The sequence below is a fragment of the Pundamilia nyererei genome, unplaced genomic scaffold (genome assembly GCF_000239375.1).
Source record: "Pundamilia nyererei isolate P.nyererei 1_Seehausen unplaced genomic scaffold, PunNye1.0 scaffold00025, whole genome shotgun sequence".
NCBI lineage: Eukaryota > Metazoa > Chordata > Actinopteri > Cichliformes > Cichlidae > Pundamilia > Pundamilia nyererei.
This window is the reverse complement of record NW_005187426.1, coordinates 4,886,441-4,893,963: the sequence shown is the minus strand read 5'-3', so window position 1 is coordinate 4,893,963 and position 7,523 is coordinate 4,886,441. Positions and strand designations below refer to the sequence as shown.

The following is a 7,523-nucleotide window of genomic DNA, read 5'->3' as shown; positions in this document are numbered from 1 at the left end:
CTTTGTCAGCCCCATATTTTCTTTAATCCATGTTCCAGTTAATGTTAGTCCATTCACCAATTTGATCAACTAAACTGCACAATGAAGAAAAGTTTGATTCTTGGACAAACAACAAAGCCAAGGCCAACTTGGGGCTGATTAGTTCAACTACAAGCCTCAAGGACTTCTGTGAGACAGACAAATGGGTTATTGTCGATGAACCTGGTTATAAACACAACATTAAGTAGAACTACTGAAAGGAGATCTACAAAGATATAACACACTTTTTGTGCATCCGTCATCTCCCTCCTTTCTTTGCAATTAACATGATCATCCCATGACTCCTAATCTCCTTTCTCACAGTGCTTGTCTTCTGCCTGCCCTCTGACTGTGGTGATAAAGTTACACTGTGTATCTGTCTATCACGATGTGTATGACTCTCCTACCCTTTGCCATCAGATATACCTCGTCATCTACTGCTTTTCTGTTGAACATCCGCTACCATGCATTGCTGATTAAAGCATGCGTCCTAACCTCCAACTGTTGCCAGGCTGATATTAATAACCAGGGCAGAGAGTGATCCTGAGAAGGTGACTGCTGGCAGTGTTCAGACGATGCATTTGATAACCTGTTGCTTTCATTCGTTAGATACTCTGCAAAAACAGCAACACCCCCCATTTGAAAAAAGAAAATGCAATTTCATATTGAAGTTAGGATTCTGAAATCAGGCCTTTGCCATAAGCTCTCTTTTATGATATTCTTGTCACTAAATTGCCCCCTGTGGCTTTTTGTGTGGAATCACTGTCCTCAATAGTGGCTAAAAACATTTGCCCAGTACCACATGCAAAGTGGTTAGCACTATTCTTCACATTGAGACGGTCCTGGGCTTAAACCCAGGCAGGCTGAGCTTACATGAGTTTTATCTGGGATCTTTAAATTATCCTGTAAATGAGATGACGAGATGAGTTAAAGTTCCCTGTCTTGACCTAAGACACACTTGGAAAAAAGATGCTAAATCAGATCTACTGCACTAACAAAGAAAGACTGCGACTCTTTCTCCTTGCTTATTTAAGTATATAAAATCAACCTAGAAAGATGGTGTAAGTTAATTTATTTTTAGTTTCCAGAAACCACATCAAACTATTCCACTTTTTTTTTTAAATCTAGAGTTTCATATGACACTCTTCGACACTTTGCTCAAAGGCTGACATCCCATGGTAAATCTTTGTTACTACAAGTTACTTCCTAGTCATTTTAAAGAGATATGTAACTTAATTTGTTCAGATTGCTGCAATACATGCGCCCTTATTTGATTGGACATTAAAAGTTACAAATGCATTATAAGAGGTCCTGCCTAACTCTGAAGCAGTTACTTTCTGGGACATGTAATAATTTAAGAAAATGTAATTTGTAAATTTTGAGGATATTTAAACATTGTGTACAAAGACAAAAAGGACCTTTGGAAAAAGTAGTGTAACCATTGTGACATTTACAGATATTTTATTTTGAAAAGGTCGAATGTAAGCCGGAAAGGGGGTTAGGAAAAAGGAAGGAAAACATTAGAGCAACAAGTTAGTGCTGCAGATTGTGTTGCCGCTGCAAGCCTGAGAATTAAAGAATGGAACTGATAAATACTGAAGTTGTTATCATTAATGTTTGAGGCATGCAAACGTAAGCATGTGACCCACTCCTGTATACACGTTGATCTAGAATTGTAAGAAGATAGGTTTGAGTGAATCTGTAAATAATACTATATTTATGAAACACACACACCGCAAGTTTCATTTTTCTGAAACTTTTCATAAATCTTTTATGAACACCCCAGCATGCCTGGGGTAAAAGCTGTAATTGTCAAGCATACAGACACACTGGACACTGGATCCTTTACAAAGATGCAAAGCAAATAATATTGTTCTATCCAGAAAAAGAACCAGTCAGTCTAATCTGTTAAAGTCAGCTGAATCAGAATCAGTCAAAGTGCACTTTTAAATCAGTGTTCAGCTTTGTGTTATGGTGAAAGCCTCACTTTTGTGAGTGTATATATGTGTGTTTGAAAATGTGTGAAAATCTTTTACATATATTTCCTCAGTGAGCGTGAGTGAAAGAAGATAAGCATCCTGTATTGGGTATAATTGTCTGTATGTCAGAATGACTTATTATACAACTAAAGAAACGTCAGTGGAAATCAATTTGTGATATGAGGTATTTGAAAGTAAAATGGTTTAAGAACACACTCCTCTGAATTTTATTTTTTTGTAGATATTATTTTTTATCCAGTCAAAAATGTTGAAATATCACGTGTCACCTTACAAATAACAGGAAGTGGTTCAATATAGTTTCTCCATATTTACTCTCTGTGGTTTGAGCAAGACTTTTGAGAAGCTTTCAGAAGATACGCTGCAGAGAGTCTGTGAGGGCGGCTCATTGTCTATAACGATGAACATAATAATTGCTCTTCTGTGTGAGTGCACTAACAGATAACATCTATGTCTTTCAGTCAAACTTTTTTCTATTTAAGCTGACAGGATTCATTAGATTTTTCACTTCTTTTCTTCAAGGTGTTCTGACAAATCAGGTCATAAGCCAAACCGAAGGTAAGTTCAGTTTCCTTCATTACAAGATATGTCTCTTCTGTATTCCAAAATGTTATTTAAGCTGCTTTCTTCATTGCATATATTACTCACTATGATGTCACACAGATATTTTTCCTGCAAAGATCCTGGCGCAGCAGACGATTATAAGTGAAAACAGTGACCTTTATGTAACATGCAGCACATTTGGGAGAAAGAAAGACTCCATGGTTCATGTTTATTTGTTAATAAATGGGCGCGGAATCCAGTATCTCACCCAGAAACAAGATCAAAGTGACACCCTGTTCACCATATACAGAGCTGGTCTTCATCACAGTGGAAATTACAGCTGTGTTTATTCCCCAAATCATTATACACTTTCTGAAGTAGCCAAGAAAGGAGACGACATCATTGAGATTCTGGTCATAGGTAAGTGTTTTGACTCCTGAACACATGATGTCATTGTTATTTCTTTCCACTCATTTTCTCCTGTTTCCATGCAGCCAATTTTCTCCCAGCAGATATTTCAATAGTTGGGTCATCCACTGTTCATGAGGGAGACTATGTTGAATTCCAGTGCACAGTGTCTCAACATATTCAAACTCTTGGTGGATGTAAATTCATCTACGCTTACCTGAGGAAGAATGACACGATTCTCCAAGTGCAAGTCTTTAATGTCTCTCAGATGCTGACAACTTTCATCATCGATGGTGCAGTTTTGAGGGATTCAGGTCATTACAGCTGCATAGTGCTGCCATCGAAATGCATCTATGAGCATGAGTACACAGTTCATGGAACAAACAAAGTATTTCTTGAGGTCAAAGGTAAGGGTCTCTGAATGTTTCAAAAATGCTTTAGATAGACGTATTTTTATAATAATGTATTATTTTTATACTGAAATATATTTTTAAATAAATGAATCATCTTATTTTACTTTCCAGTTGATTTGGTGTCTACAGTGTTACTCCATGTTGGAGTAATAATCTTGATGCTATCACTCGGGGCATGTCTTTGGTGGATTTCCAACAAAATAGGTCAAATAAGTATAATTAAAAATAATTTTAGACTTCACATTTTTTTCACAAGTCATTGTTTATTGTATGGATTAATCAAACCAACCACATAACATAGCAGAATATACCTGCATGCAATATTTTGCTTTAAAATTATATTTGTTTTGTGTTTCAACAGTTCGCTCAACTTCTTGCAGACCACGGTGAGCTTTAATTCAAGATGCATAATTTTTTGGACACTTCTGTGATTTTTATTATTAGGAAAATTATTTTTTTATGTTTTGTCTTTGTGTGTAAAGTTCTATATACTGAATGCAAAAGTGAATGTACCACTGACATATGTTTCGTTTGTTTTGTTTTACAGTGCAACGACTCAGCAGGCAAATTCAGACATGTTGGAGGAACAGCAGGAGCAGGAAGAGTGGGAAGACGGTATGGTCAAAATGGAGTTACAGTCAAGACATACTGTAGGGAATTTTTGATAAAGTTACATATGATGACTTAGAATGAAAATGTTATCTGTGTTCTGCTCTTTTCTAATCCAAGAAAGGATTTCTGTGTAATTTCACAAACAGTTATACATTCATATTCTTTTAAACAAAAAAACTATTTAAAACTATTCAAATCACATCTGTTTCATTAACGACTACATTTTTCAAAGCTTTCAAAAGTGAGCTATATACAGCTGTTATAAATAGAAATTGCTATGAACTTTAATTTTTCTCTGTATTTCACTGTGTTTTTGTGTGTGTGTTTTTATCAGAAAAAGAAGACTCTTTCAGCATAGAGTATGATGACGCGTAAGAATATATTTTTATTTTCAACATCTGTACACTTAAAAAATGTGTAATAACAACAAAAGCATGAGCAGTAATGAAATCTGATCATTAACAACATTTTATCATCAGGTGTCCAAACAATCTGGCAGCTGAGGTTTCATTGCCTTCTGAAAATTTTGAAGACGCGTACACTGTTGTAGGTAAGCGATCGCATTGTGTTTCATTGTGCTATAATAGACATAGTTTTGATGCCTTTTAACAGTCATTCAGGTGACTTTATTGCCTAACATGAACATAAAAGAGATGATAAGTCCCATAACATTAATCAGCAGCATGCCAAGTAATACATTTTACTAAAGTACGGTACTAAAAGTACTTTAAAATTAATATATTCAGTGAATCACAATTGGCAATGTAAGATGAATGCAACATGATGACATGTTGCATTATCAAATACAACATGTATTACCTAAGAGTAGTTATTATGTCTTCTAGTCTTGAGCTGGATTGAGCATGAAGTTATTAGAATAAGAAAACATATTGTTGGGAACTTATTACAAATGGTGTTTTAATACTTGAAACCAGAAGGTTTGTCTTTGTTGCTTTACTCAGTCTTACAGGAAGACCACAGGAAATGTGTGAAAGAGTGTTTCATGCTGCCTGAATTAGAATAGTTAATTCTGTCAGTAAAGATGGTTACCGGAAAAGAGGCAAAAGGCAAGCCCATGAGTGTTGAAACTCATTAAACACATGTCTAAATAACACTTGCAACCACTATTTAACTGAAACTTTCCAACCACAGATGATGTGCCTGCAGATTCAAGGCCAGAATGCCTTTATAGTTCATCAATGAAACGTAAAAAGAAAGACAACAGCGTCCCCACCCCCAGTTCCTCTTTATTCTATGTTTCAGCTAATTAATGACTGCAGGCAATGATCATGTTCAGAATGAGTGGCAATGTTTTCTGAAAGTGTAGTGGCTGCGAAGCATCGGCATTCACAGATGTTTATCAGCAACACAGCGGAAGAAAGACTTGCCCCAACTTGCTGTTTCTTGTTTCTTCATAAAACATTTTGATCAAAGGCATGGATGTACTTACCATGCTTTATAAAATAGTCTGCATTTTGCTTTCACTCTAGAGCATGCAGACATTAGTGTTTTATATTTTTCCAAGAGATGTGTTCACATTTTTGTGACCCCTTATTTCCATCAATCCATCATAAAAATGTATATAATATGTATATAATACAATAAAAAATACTCACTGTGTATAGCTTTCAAATTTACAATTATTATGTTTTTATTGTGGTAATTAGATGTATTTGTATTCAATAAATTGTTTCTAATCCACACAGTACATGTTTAATAAATTTGAGGTTGGGGTTTGGGAAGGCTATCACATTATCCTGCATATTTAAATAATTAAGATAGAAAAAGCACATTCTACTGTTCACCATGGGGACATACAGACTGTGGACACAGGGATCAGGGTTTTATGGTTGTAATTTTTATTCAGTTGAATGAACTTTCACATTTGACAGTAGCTTTGATTTGTAGCATAACTGGGGAAAACTACACTGAAATCTGCAAAATAACACAAACCATGTCTTATCATTTCTTATTCAACCTATTAGTTTTAATTTTCAGGCATTTTTCAAGACATACCAGCCTAAAGAACACAAGAGATTTAAAAAAAAAAGTAATTAATGCACCAGCAGCTAAAAAAGATAGTACTACATCTACAGAGTGGTAGGAATACCAGGGTATTCTGTAGGACTCTGCTTTCAGGTGAGCTGCTCCTTTGTGCCTCATGACAAACTCTATCAAGAAGAGAGCGTTATCCAGTGACATTACTGGTTTATCTCTGTGTAGCCTGGAAAGTCTCTGCATGTTCGCCCTGTACGAGGGATCATTCATGACTTCATGTAAGGCCTTCAGAAAATTATCATCTTTATCCACAATGGCTAATGTAAGAATTTTAGCTGCTCCTTTTTCTTTCAAGCGAAGCAGGTTATCATACTGGTCAAAAAACACAGGTAGGCCCACAATGGGAACTCCACGATAAATAGCTTCCTGGACTCCGTTTGTTCTTCCATGTGACACAAATAATTTTATTTTAGGGTGTCCTAAAAGGTCATTCTGTGGCATCCAATCAACAAATAAAGTGTTATTACCCAGACCAACTGGCCTGTCACCTTTATACTTCCAGATGACTTTCTGTGGCAGTTTAGCAAAAGCTGCAGCGATCTCATTTGTTATATCAGCAGGAAGTTCAGTCACAAAAGTCCCCAGAGACATGAGGATGAAGCCATGCTCTCCAGAACTCTGCACAAAGTCCTCCAAGTGTTCAGGAAGTGGTTCTGAAGGTTTACACTGAAATCCTCCTATATAGATAACATTAGGCATGGTCGGTCGAGAGAACTCAAACACAAAGTCCACTCTCATGAGCCACAGGTCTGCTCCTTGTAATAAGCCACAATATGTAACATCTGAGCCAAAGAATTTATTGAAAACAGCTTGATACTGAGGATGGATTAAAAATATGTCCTGTGCTTACCAGATGACATAGCAAATTAGATTTTTGACTGTCTGTATGAAAGTCATGCTGTCTGTCAGCCCAGAACCAGTTATTGGGATATACGATAATGGTGAAGGTGCAATGGCCATGTGTCCCTCCCCACTAGTTGCGAATTGTACATTATAGATCAGAGGTAATTTCAGGCGATTAATATGCCTGCACCCCATGCTGGGTCAGTGAGGACTAGGTCATATTTGTGCACCTTTAAATTACTCATCAAATTCTCATCTTCAAGCATGATAGCCATTTTGCATATGATTCCATCATATCATTAAACGTTTCAACCTGCAAACTCAAAAAGCTAAAAACCGAGGTTTGTGCTAATTAATCCTTTTTCACCTGCATTTTTAGCTGTCCTTATTCCTAACATCCTTTACCCCCCTCCAACTATGTTTATTATTTCAACTTATAGTCTCTGTATTTTAGTGGTGTAGTGGAAAATCAAATGTCACTCATCAATACGCTCACATAGCTGTAATGTGAAAATAAGGCCATGTGGGGGCAGTGCAGGCTCAACTAAAGGCCGGAGACAAAAGCAGTCTTCCTGGTTTTTCAAACGTTTCCAGAAGTGAAGTAAACCTCCCCACCATTTTTTCCACTTAG

At 36.4% G+C, this 7,523-nt stretch overlaps 1 long non-coding RNA gene and 1 pseudogene across 1 annotated transcript; one reads left to right on the top strand and one right to left on the bottom strand.

Annotated features, from left to right (window-relative positions):
• The first annotated feature begins 2,373 nt into the window (after positions 1-2,373).
• LOC102192773 (uncharacterized) lies at positions 2,374-2,842 on the top strand. The gene is made up of 3 exons (XR_311588.1): positions 2,374-2,440; positions 2,538-2,573; positions 2,679-2,842. It is a non-coding gene; the product is annotated as an uncharacterized LOC102192773 (long non-coding RNA).
• A 2,943-nt stretch (positions 2,843-5,785) lies between these two features.
• On the bottom strand, positions 5,786-7,158 carry LOC102198958 (UDP-glucuronosyltransferase 2A1 pseudogene; annotated as a pseudogene).
• Between the last annotated feature and the right edge of the window lie 365 nt (positions 7,159-7,523).